Raw genomic sequence first — 9,241 nt, 5'->3', positions numbered from 1 at the left:
ATCAAAACAGCCTTGGTGAGAATGACCCCTTTCCTCTGAGGAAAAAAACATCCAGTCTCCAGCTCGCAAGAACACAGAGATCTTAGTTTGGTCCACCTGCAGCCCTCTGCAGTGGAAGCATAGAGTCCTAACCACTGGACCCCAGGGAAGTTCCAAGAATCCACACATTTTTATTGTACTCCTGCCACATGGAAGATTGATTGGAAAACTAATAGATAAACATATTTAATAGCAGCTTTAAACATATCCTGTTTTATATCTGGGGAATTGCCTCTGTTCCCAGAGAGGGGACAAGAAGCAGGAGGGAAAGGAAGTTGGAAGAAGGGGTGGAGGCACCAGGCCTCAGGTAGATGAGTAGAGGGAGATGACCCAACTGCTCACACCTCCCAGGGCCTTCCCTGCACCCCACACCATGGAACAATCCCTCTGGAGAGGCCTTCTGGGCCCCGGGGTCTGGCCTTCTGTGCCGAGGCTCAAGTCCTGTGGCCACCACGACAGTCCACAGGGTTGCTATTTCGGGTTTCTCCTCGGTTCCATCCGCCTGACGTTTTCTCAACCAGTTCCAAGCCCAGTGCACCATTTTAGCTGACGTGGGGGAGTGTTTCGTGGGGACAGCAGATGGATGGGATGACAAATAGCAGGCTGGTGGGGACAGCTGAGAAGCGCTTTTCCTGTGCCGGAGCTGTAGGCTGCACACGTGCCCCGTGTGGTCTGGACGCGCTGGGAGCAGCAGCCTGCATGGGGCGGTGGGCAAGCTGCACCCCTGTCCTTTGCTGCCAAGCGTCTTGTCCGTTCATCCAGTTGACCAGCTCACGACTGTCCGGGCAGCAGACAGGGCTGTGATGTGGTCCCAGGGAAGTTAAAGGGAAAGAGAAGACAGCTCAGGGTTAACCAGAAACAGGTTACTGCTGGGGGCTCAGGGCACCCCAAGGGGTGGGGAGCTGGCTCTTCATCCACCACGTGTGACCTGTTGGCTGAGGGTGGCCCCAGGGGCATTTAGCCCCATGGAGCTTTTGTCCACCTGCAACACCATGAAACCTGTAGGCCAAAGTTCTCAGCTTCTTACTAAGAAGCATTAGCTCAGGCTGCTATAACAAAGTACCATAAATGGGGTGATTTAGAAACAACAGAAATGTATTTCTCCCAGTTCTGGAGGCCGCAAGTCCAAGATCAGGGGTTAGCATGTTCTAGTGAAGGTCCTTTTCCAGTTGCAGATGGCCACCAAATTCTCACTGTGTCCCCGAGAAGGGGGAGGTGAGCAAGCCGACTCTCTGGCTTCTTCCTGTAAGGGCACTGATTCCATCACCAGTGTGCCCGCACTTGATCATCTGTCTATAGCAGCGGCTAGCAGGCAGGCTCTCCCTTCCTCTAACTTCACCCTTTTGCCTCCACTTCTTCATGCCTGGCCTCGGGGACTATCCACATGACCAGCTCTGTTTATACAGTAGTTTACAGATTAAGAAGCAAAGCGACATACAAGTTCGTTCACAATTGGGTCTTATGGCCACTCCATGAGGCACGTAAGAAGTTACCAGCTGCATTCTGCCATTGAGGAAACCAAGGTTTCCTACATACCAATGGATGGGCCCAAGGTTACGTGGCTAGGAAGTGACAGGTCCAGGAGGCACACCTGAGACCTTGTCCCACGGTATGTCCCCCGTCTTAGAGCCCGTCAGAGGCCCATGGCTGTCATGAGGGTGGGAGGGGGCCAGACAGGCCATTCTCTCCCTTTGGTCTCTGGTCTGGACTCAGTGTTTTCCTGACGACTCGAGACCACTCTGTGTGCTGCTCCAAATAACCCGAGCGCACTACGAAAAAGGCCTCTTATCTCTCCAAATATACTAAGAAGGAAACCTCGGTAGGCTGTAGCTTTGGGCGCTTCTTTAACCAAGAGAAAGTGGGCCTCAGATTTGACCTTCAGAAAGCAAGGGAACTGAGTTAGAATGAAGAGCACTGTTTTATTTCTGTTGTCTTTATTTTACATTGCCTCCTGTTTACAGCAGGTCATAGCTCCTTTTCAGAGTGGTGGTGAGATACAGTTTGCTTTTGAAATAAATTTCTTCAAATAAGAGAGTGTTTAAAGAAAAACATTGTGTAAATAATTGTCTAAGTGGTCCTTGGGTATGGTGAACATCCTGGTGGTGGTACAGGATTGACAGAAGTTTAGGAAACACTCGTGCCCAATAGAGATGATACGTCTTCATTACTCACAACAATAACACAGCTACTACTGAGTATCGGTTATGTGCAAGGGACTTTACATTTGTTATTTCTAATCTCTATAAAAACCCTGCAAAGTAGTTATTATCTTGTCCATTTATAAACTGAGGCTCAAAGACTTTGTGTAGCTTGTCTGGGTCATGCCATTAGCATGGTGGACTGTAAAAACAGCCCCATTTCTTCCCTTCCCTGGATTCACACACCTTTGCAATGTTTTGGCCTTTCTTTTCAAGAGGTAGAGTTTAACACTGGTATATTTAAAATGGATACCAAAAATGACCTACTGTAAAGCACTGGGAACTCTGCTCAATGTTATGTGGCAGCCTGGATGGCGGGGGAGTTTGGAGAGGAATTGGATACATGCGTATGTATGGCTGTGTCCCTTTGCGGTTCACCTGAAACTATCACAGTGTTATTAATCGGCTATTGGCCAATACAAAATAAAAAGTTTAAAAATAATAATAAATAAAACAGCAACAAGAAAAGAGGTGGAGTTTATTTCTGTAGCTTTAGACTGTAAACTCCATGTCTCTCTTGTGTCCTTGGTGTCTTGCCCAAGTTGTCACAAAACAGACACTCAGTAAACATTTGTTGGGTGAAGGGGTGAATAAACCTCTAACTCGCACCCTGTGCTCTTATCATCCTGTCCTCCTCTATCCTGCCTCACAAAGCCCCCTCTACAGGCCTGTCTCCTGTAGCCTGGATCTACATATAAAGTGAAAGGAAAGTGAAAGTGAAGTCGCTCAGTCCTGTCCGACTCTTTGCTACCCCATGGACTATAGCCACCAGGCTCCTCTCTCCATGGGATTCTCCAGGCAAGAATACTGGAGTGGGTTGCCATTTTCTTCTCCAGGGGATCTTCCCGACCCAGGGATTGAACCCAGGTCTCCTGCATTGCAGGCAGACACTTTAACCTCTGAGCCACCAGGGAAGAGCTCAGATCTACATATACTACCTTTCAAATTGCCAAGCTCATGAGTGAAGCCACAGCTTCTCAGCAAAGAGCTGACCAGAACTAACCAGAATGTCTCTGGGGGCCACTCTGATCCACCAGGTCTTTTCCTGCTCTCGGGCAGGCTAGCTCCCTTTCGTTGTTTGTCCTTCCACTCATCTCTCTTAAAATTGTTCATGTGACTTTTATCAGTCTCTTTCACTTTCTTGGTCTTGCATTCAGGATGCACACAGGTTCACATCTTGTGCCCACCTGGCCCTTGTGTCATGTTCTGTGGCGGTCACCAAGTCTTGGATTTTTAAAAAATCCCCCACCTTGTGTGTAACTGCTGATTGTGGTGATGGATAAAGAAGCACTCACACGTGGGGCAGTTCAATGAGCGCATACACGGATGTACTGAAGACCCGCATCTGTCAGGCGCCGTTGATGTGTCCTGTGAATGGGGAGGCGACACAGACATCTGGAAGGGTGAAGTGACAGAAACAGTAGGACACAACTAAGAATGCAAATGGGTGGTGAAAACAGTGGCTCCAGAGGAGGCCAGAGGAGGATGGAACCGTCACATGCTGATTGGTGCCAGCTCCAAGGAGGATGGAACGGATGCTTGTCCAGTACCCCTTCCATCTCCAGCATCATCACACGTTTCCTTGAATTAATTTTCCCGACAGCACTGGGGTCAGAACTGTCCCCATTACCTGATGAGGAGAGAGACACAGGGGAGGGGAGTGACTTGCCTGACACTGCAAGGCTGGACTTGGATCCAGCCCGCCCGATGCTGAGGCTCCCCGTCTCCGCTCTGTACTGGTCAGGGCAGGCTGGGGTTCAGGTCCAAGCACTTAAAGAGCTAAGGCTTGGTCAAACAAAGGGATGAAGGGAAATTGTTTTCGGCAAAGGCTTCAGTGCAAACAATAACTCAGAGACATGGGAGCCCATGCTATAGATGGGACTGGCCTAAATGGATGTTTCTAATCACAGTTGACCTTTGCTTGTTGTTTAGACTTTCTTTTTCTATCGTTTCCTATCCCATTCATTTAGTGACAGTCCTGACTTCTTACAGACATGTTATATGACATCTCAGCATCATTGCTTTTTTAAGTGTGGAAATCAATTAATTAAAATTTTTTATTGGAGTACAGTTTCTTTACAGTGTTATGTTAATCATTGCTTTAACAAAAAATAATTTTATTTATTTTTGGTTGTGCTGGGTCTTCATTGCTTTGTGCGGTCTTTCTAGTTGGGGTGAGCGGGCTTCTCATTGCGGTGGCTTCACGTGTTACTGAGCATGAGCTCTAGGGCACACAGGCTTCAGTTGTTGCGGCTCCCAAGTTTCAGAGCACAGGCTCAATAGTTGTGCTGTCCGGCACACAGGCTTAGCTGCTCTGTGGCATGTGGAATCTTCTGGGACCAGGGATTGAATTCGTGTCCCCTGCATTGGCAGGTGCATTCTTATCCACTGTGCCACAGAGAAGTCCCAGTCATTGCTTTTTAACACCCTATTGTTCATGGAACATTTTTTTAGAGGCTTTTTAATATGTATAGTAACCTTGATTAGTATGGATTAATATTTTCATGTTGGAAAGTGTCAGATTTCATTTTCTTGGGCTCCAAAAATCAGCGCAGACAGTGACTGCAGCCACAAAATTAAAGGACACTTGCTCCTTGGAAGAACAGCTATGTCAAACCTAGATAGTGTTTTAAAAAGCAGGGACATCACTTTGACGACTAAGGTCCGTCTAGTCAAAGCTATGGTTTTTCCAGTAGTCATGAGTGGATGTGAGAGTTGGAACATAAAGAAGGCTGAGCACCTAAAAATTGATGCTTTTGAACTGTGGTGTCAGAGAAGACTCTTGAGAGTCCCTTGGACTGCAAGGAGGTCCAACCAGTTAATCCTAAAGGAAATCAACCCTGAATATTCATTGGAAAGACTGATGCTGAAGCTGAAGCTCCAATACTTTGGCCACCTGATGCAAAGAACTTACTAATTGGAAAAGGTCCTGATGCTGGGAAAAACTGAGGGTAAGAGAAGGGGGTGAGAGGGGATGAGATGGTTGGATGGCATCATCAACTCAACGGACATGAGTTTGAGGAAACTCAGGGAGTCAGTCAGTGATGGACAGAGAAGCCTGGCGTGCTGCAGGCCATGGGGTCGCAAAGAGTTGGACATGACTTAGTGACTGGACATTTTCGTGCATTCATCTTTTTCAGCTGTGATCTTAGAAGTCTTCAGAGCAGGCTGTCCAAGGTCTTGGTTTGGAAGGACGTTGACTGGGGCTCAGCTCAGCCCCGGGAGGCAGTTTTTCAGCACAGCCCTGATGACTGCCTGCTCCTGAATCTCCCCCCATGGGACGATGTTTGCTCAGGGAAAGCCTCCCCGGCTGGAGCCTCAGAAGCCACCGTTCTGTAAACAGCTTTGTTCCTAATCTACCCCACTCCAGCACTGGGCAGCCAGGTCTCCACACTGTCATACCAGAAAAAGTGAGGAATCACAAGCTGCCTCAAATGGGAAGAAGAGAAGAGAAGAACTCTCATGTGGTTTGCTTCACTTCAGATGTGTGTGAATGACTGAAATGCCCAATGAGGTATGCGTGGGTCCACCCGTACTTGGGCTTCTTGCCCTAACTGCAGGCCATCTTCTCCCACCACTAGGTGGCAGTCCCGTTTTAACACAGATTTTAGAGGAGCCTGCGGGTTCACTTTCACTTTTCACTTTCATGCATTGGAGAAGGAAATGGCAACCCACTCTAGTGTTCTTGCCTGGAGAATCCCAGGGATGGGGGACCCTGGTGGGCTGCTGTCTATGGGGTCGCACAGAGTCGGACACGACTGAAGCGACTTAGCGGCTGGCTACATTTATTGGGGTTGCAGTTGGACACGACTTAGCGACACAAACGACAATTCAAGCAATAACACTTTTGAAGCTATAAAGTAAAAATTTTCACCCCATCGTGTTAGCATGTTACGCGCTCCTAATAGTGAAGATACAGAAAAGCAGGACATTTCAGCAGCACTGGTGGGAGCGGGAAGGGCTTCCCAGGTGGCGCTAGTGGTAAAGAATCCACCTGCCAATGCAGGAGACATTAAGAGCCGAGGGTTCGATCCTTGGGTCGGGAAGATCTCTGGAGCAGGAAATGGCAACCCACTCCAGTATTCTTGCCTGGAGAATCCTATGGACAGAGGAGCCTTGAGGGCTACAATCCACGGGGTCTCCATGAGTTGGATACAACCGAAAAGACTTAGCATGGTGGGAGCTGACATCACAGTGGTGGGGGAACTGGGCAGTGACGCTCACGCCGGGCACGATGGGGATCCGGTGGACACGGCAGGCCTTATCTTGATGAAGATGAAGCCTGTCGTGTGCCAGGCATGCAGCCACATTTAATCTGCACAGCTCAAAGAAATGCTCTCATTTCCCATCAACTTACAAATGAGGAAGTCAGCCACAGAGAGGTCCGGTAACTTGCCCAAGGTCACAGAGCTGGTAAGTGGCAGGGCCAAGACCCACATCTGCTTCCGCTGCACTGCATGTGCCTCGTGTGTCCTGTGAACAGGCACACGTGGGCATGCTCACTGCAGCGCCGTCGGTGGGAGAGAACAGTCTAACAGCTCACGGGTGAGACTGTGAAGTAGGAGGGGACATGCAGAGTGGCTGGGGGCCCTGTGCTGGATTTAGGGCCATCAACCTGGATGGTCTTGAGACTCGTGTTGAGACAGAGGTAGAAACCAACACAGAAAGCAGAACTGCCTGTTATGCATGGAGACCAGCCCAGGTGTAAGTTTTAAGACTGCAAAAGGACATGCTAGAAAGAGAACACACCAAATTTATGATGGTGTTTATTTATGATGGAGGCTTCCCTGGTGGCTCAGACGGTTAAAGAATCTACCTGCAATGCCAGAGACCCGAGTTCTATCCCTGGGTCAGGAAGATCCCCTGGAGAAGGGAATGGCTACCCATTCCAATATTCTTCCTGGAGAGTCCCTTGGACAGAGGAGCCTGGCAGGCTACAGTCCACGGGGTTGCAAAGAGTCGGACACGACTAAAGTGACTTAACAGGCATACACACATCGCAAGGGAGAGGGAAACAGGATTAAGGAGAAGAGCTTTTATGTGTAATGCCTATTATTTTTTTCTCTGTCTCCCCATCTCCCTCCCTAAACCTCTTGAGCAAAAAGGAAAAATCTCAAATCCCACTCTAACTCCAAATAGTGTTTTATGATTGATCTTCACAAATGCATTTCTTAAACCTGACAGCTATGATTGTCAAGGCACCAGGGAAGCCTTTGCTCACATAAGGTGGTCTCCCTAGAAATTCTCTTTGGTGTAAATAGCTTTCAAGTTGAGCGGTTAGATGCCAGCCAGGACATCTTGTTAACCTGGAAGGAAAGGAAGGAGGTGGTGGGAACCCAGGAGAGTCACTTCTGTCTTTTACTTAGTAACTGATTGGTTTGATTTAAGACAGTGTTTCTCCTTAGGCACCAACTCCAAACGGCTAAGGTATTTCTTAAAACATAAAAGGTCCAACCTACCTTGCTTTGGTTTTTGTGTGTAGGAGGACGGTGGGGTAGGTTATAATCAAATGTATCATTGCTCAGGTGGAAAGATCAGTGATTAAAACAAATTATCCCCTCCAACTCCTTCTAAAGCCTGTAGGCAAATTAAGTAAGAATGACTTTATGTGCTCTCTTTATGTCCGACTCTTTGTGACCCCATGGAGTGTAGCCCGCCAGGCTCCTCTGTCCATGGGATTCTCCATGCAAATGGGTTACCTAGAAACACAATGACTTAGGACTAACCTGCTTCCTGTATTCACTAGGGTGAATGCTTAGAAAATCGTTATGTTGGATTTTGTTGACAAGCTTTCCTAGAACTGGAAGAGGTTTATAGAGGTTAATGGTCCCAGATTAATGGCTCTGAGCGAGAAGCCAAGTCTGAGGGGGGTAAAAAATTGAAATTTGGCTTTCAGTGCCACCATGGAGCTTTTGCTAGCTGCTAAATGCATTAATAATAATAAGGCATAGGAAGTTTCCCCAGTGGTACAGTGGTTAGGATTCTGCACTTTCAGTGCCAGGGCTTGGGTTCAATCCCTGGTCAGGGAACTAAGATTCCACAAGCCACAGGCCAAAAAAAAAAAAGTGTAGGACTGCAGATGAAAAAGGGGAATAGTTTTTGAGCAGATAGCTTTGCATCTACTGGATGCTCTCAAAGCTCAGGGCAGTTTGGCTGTTCTGCACTTTTGTGAGAGCTATCTGCACCTCCTTTTCAAAATGTTTGAATTATCCTCAATTAGACTCTCTCCTTGCTGCAAGTCCTGTTTCACTTCACTGGAGGTTAATACGCCACGTCACACTTGGGAGCAGGAGGAATCCAGACACCGGTAACAGCCACGGCGACTCTTGAAAACCTGTGGCTCCTTAGATGTGCTCTTCTGAGCCTCAGCAGTGAAACTGCATTTCGCTTGACCCCCCCCACACCCCCAGGGCTGAGCATCCATCACTGGGGAGGCTGAGCGGTGGGGGCTGCAGGGAGGCTGTAATTGTCCTTGCCCCCAGCAGGGCTTCCTGGGCAGATTGAGGGTCCTTCATGGCACAATTGGTGCCACCTTAGCTTGGGAGCAAATTGCCAACATCTGCCGGATCATAGAAAAAGCAAGAGACCGCCAGAAAAACATCTACTTCTGCTTCATTGACTATGCTAAAGCCTTTGACTGTATGGATCTCAACAAGCTGTGGAAAATTCTTCAAGAGATGGGGCTACCAGACTACCTTACCTGCCTCCTGAGAAATCTGTATGCAGGTCAAGAAGCAATAGGTAGAACCGGACATGGAACAACGAACTGGTTCCAAATTGAGAAAGGAATACGTCAAGGCTGTATGTTGTCACCCTGCTTATTTAACTTATATGCGGAGTATATCATGCGAAACGCTGGACTGGATGAAGCACAAACTGGAATCAAGATTGCAGGGGGAATATCAGTAATCTCAGATATGCAGATGATACCACTCTTATGGCAGAAAGCAAAGAGGAACTAAAGAGCCTCCTGATGAAAGTGAAAGAGTGAAAAAGCTGGCTTA

The sequence above is a fragment of the Ovis canadensis genome, chromosome 13 (genome assembly GCF_042477335.2).
Source record: "Ovis canadensis isolate MfBH-ARS-UI-01 breed Bighorn chromosome 13, ARS-UI_OviCan_v2, whole genome shotgun sequence".
Taxonomy (NCBI): Eukaryota; Metazoa; Chordata; class Mammalia; order Artiodactyla; family Bovidae; genus Ovis; species Ovis canadensis.
The sequence above is the reverse complement of the archived record's forward strand: the minus strand, read 5'-3'. Positions refer to the sequence as shown.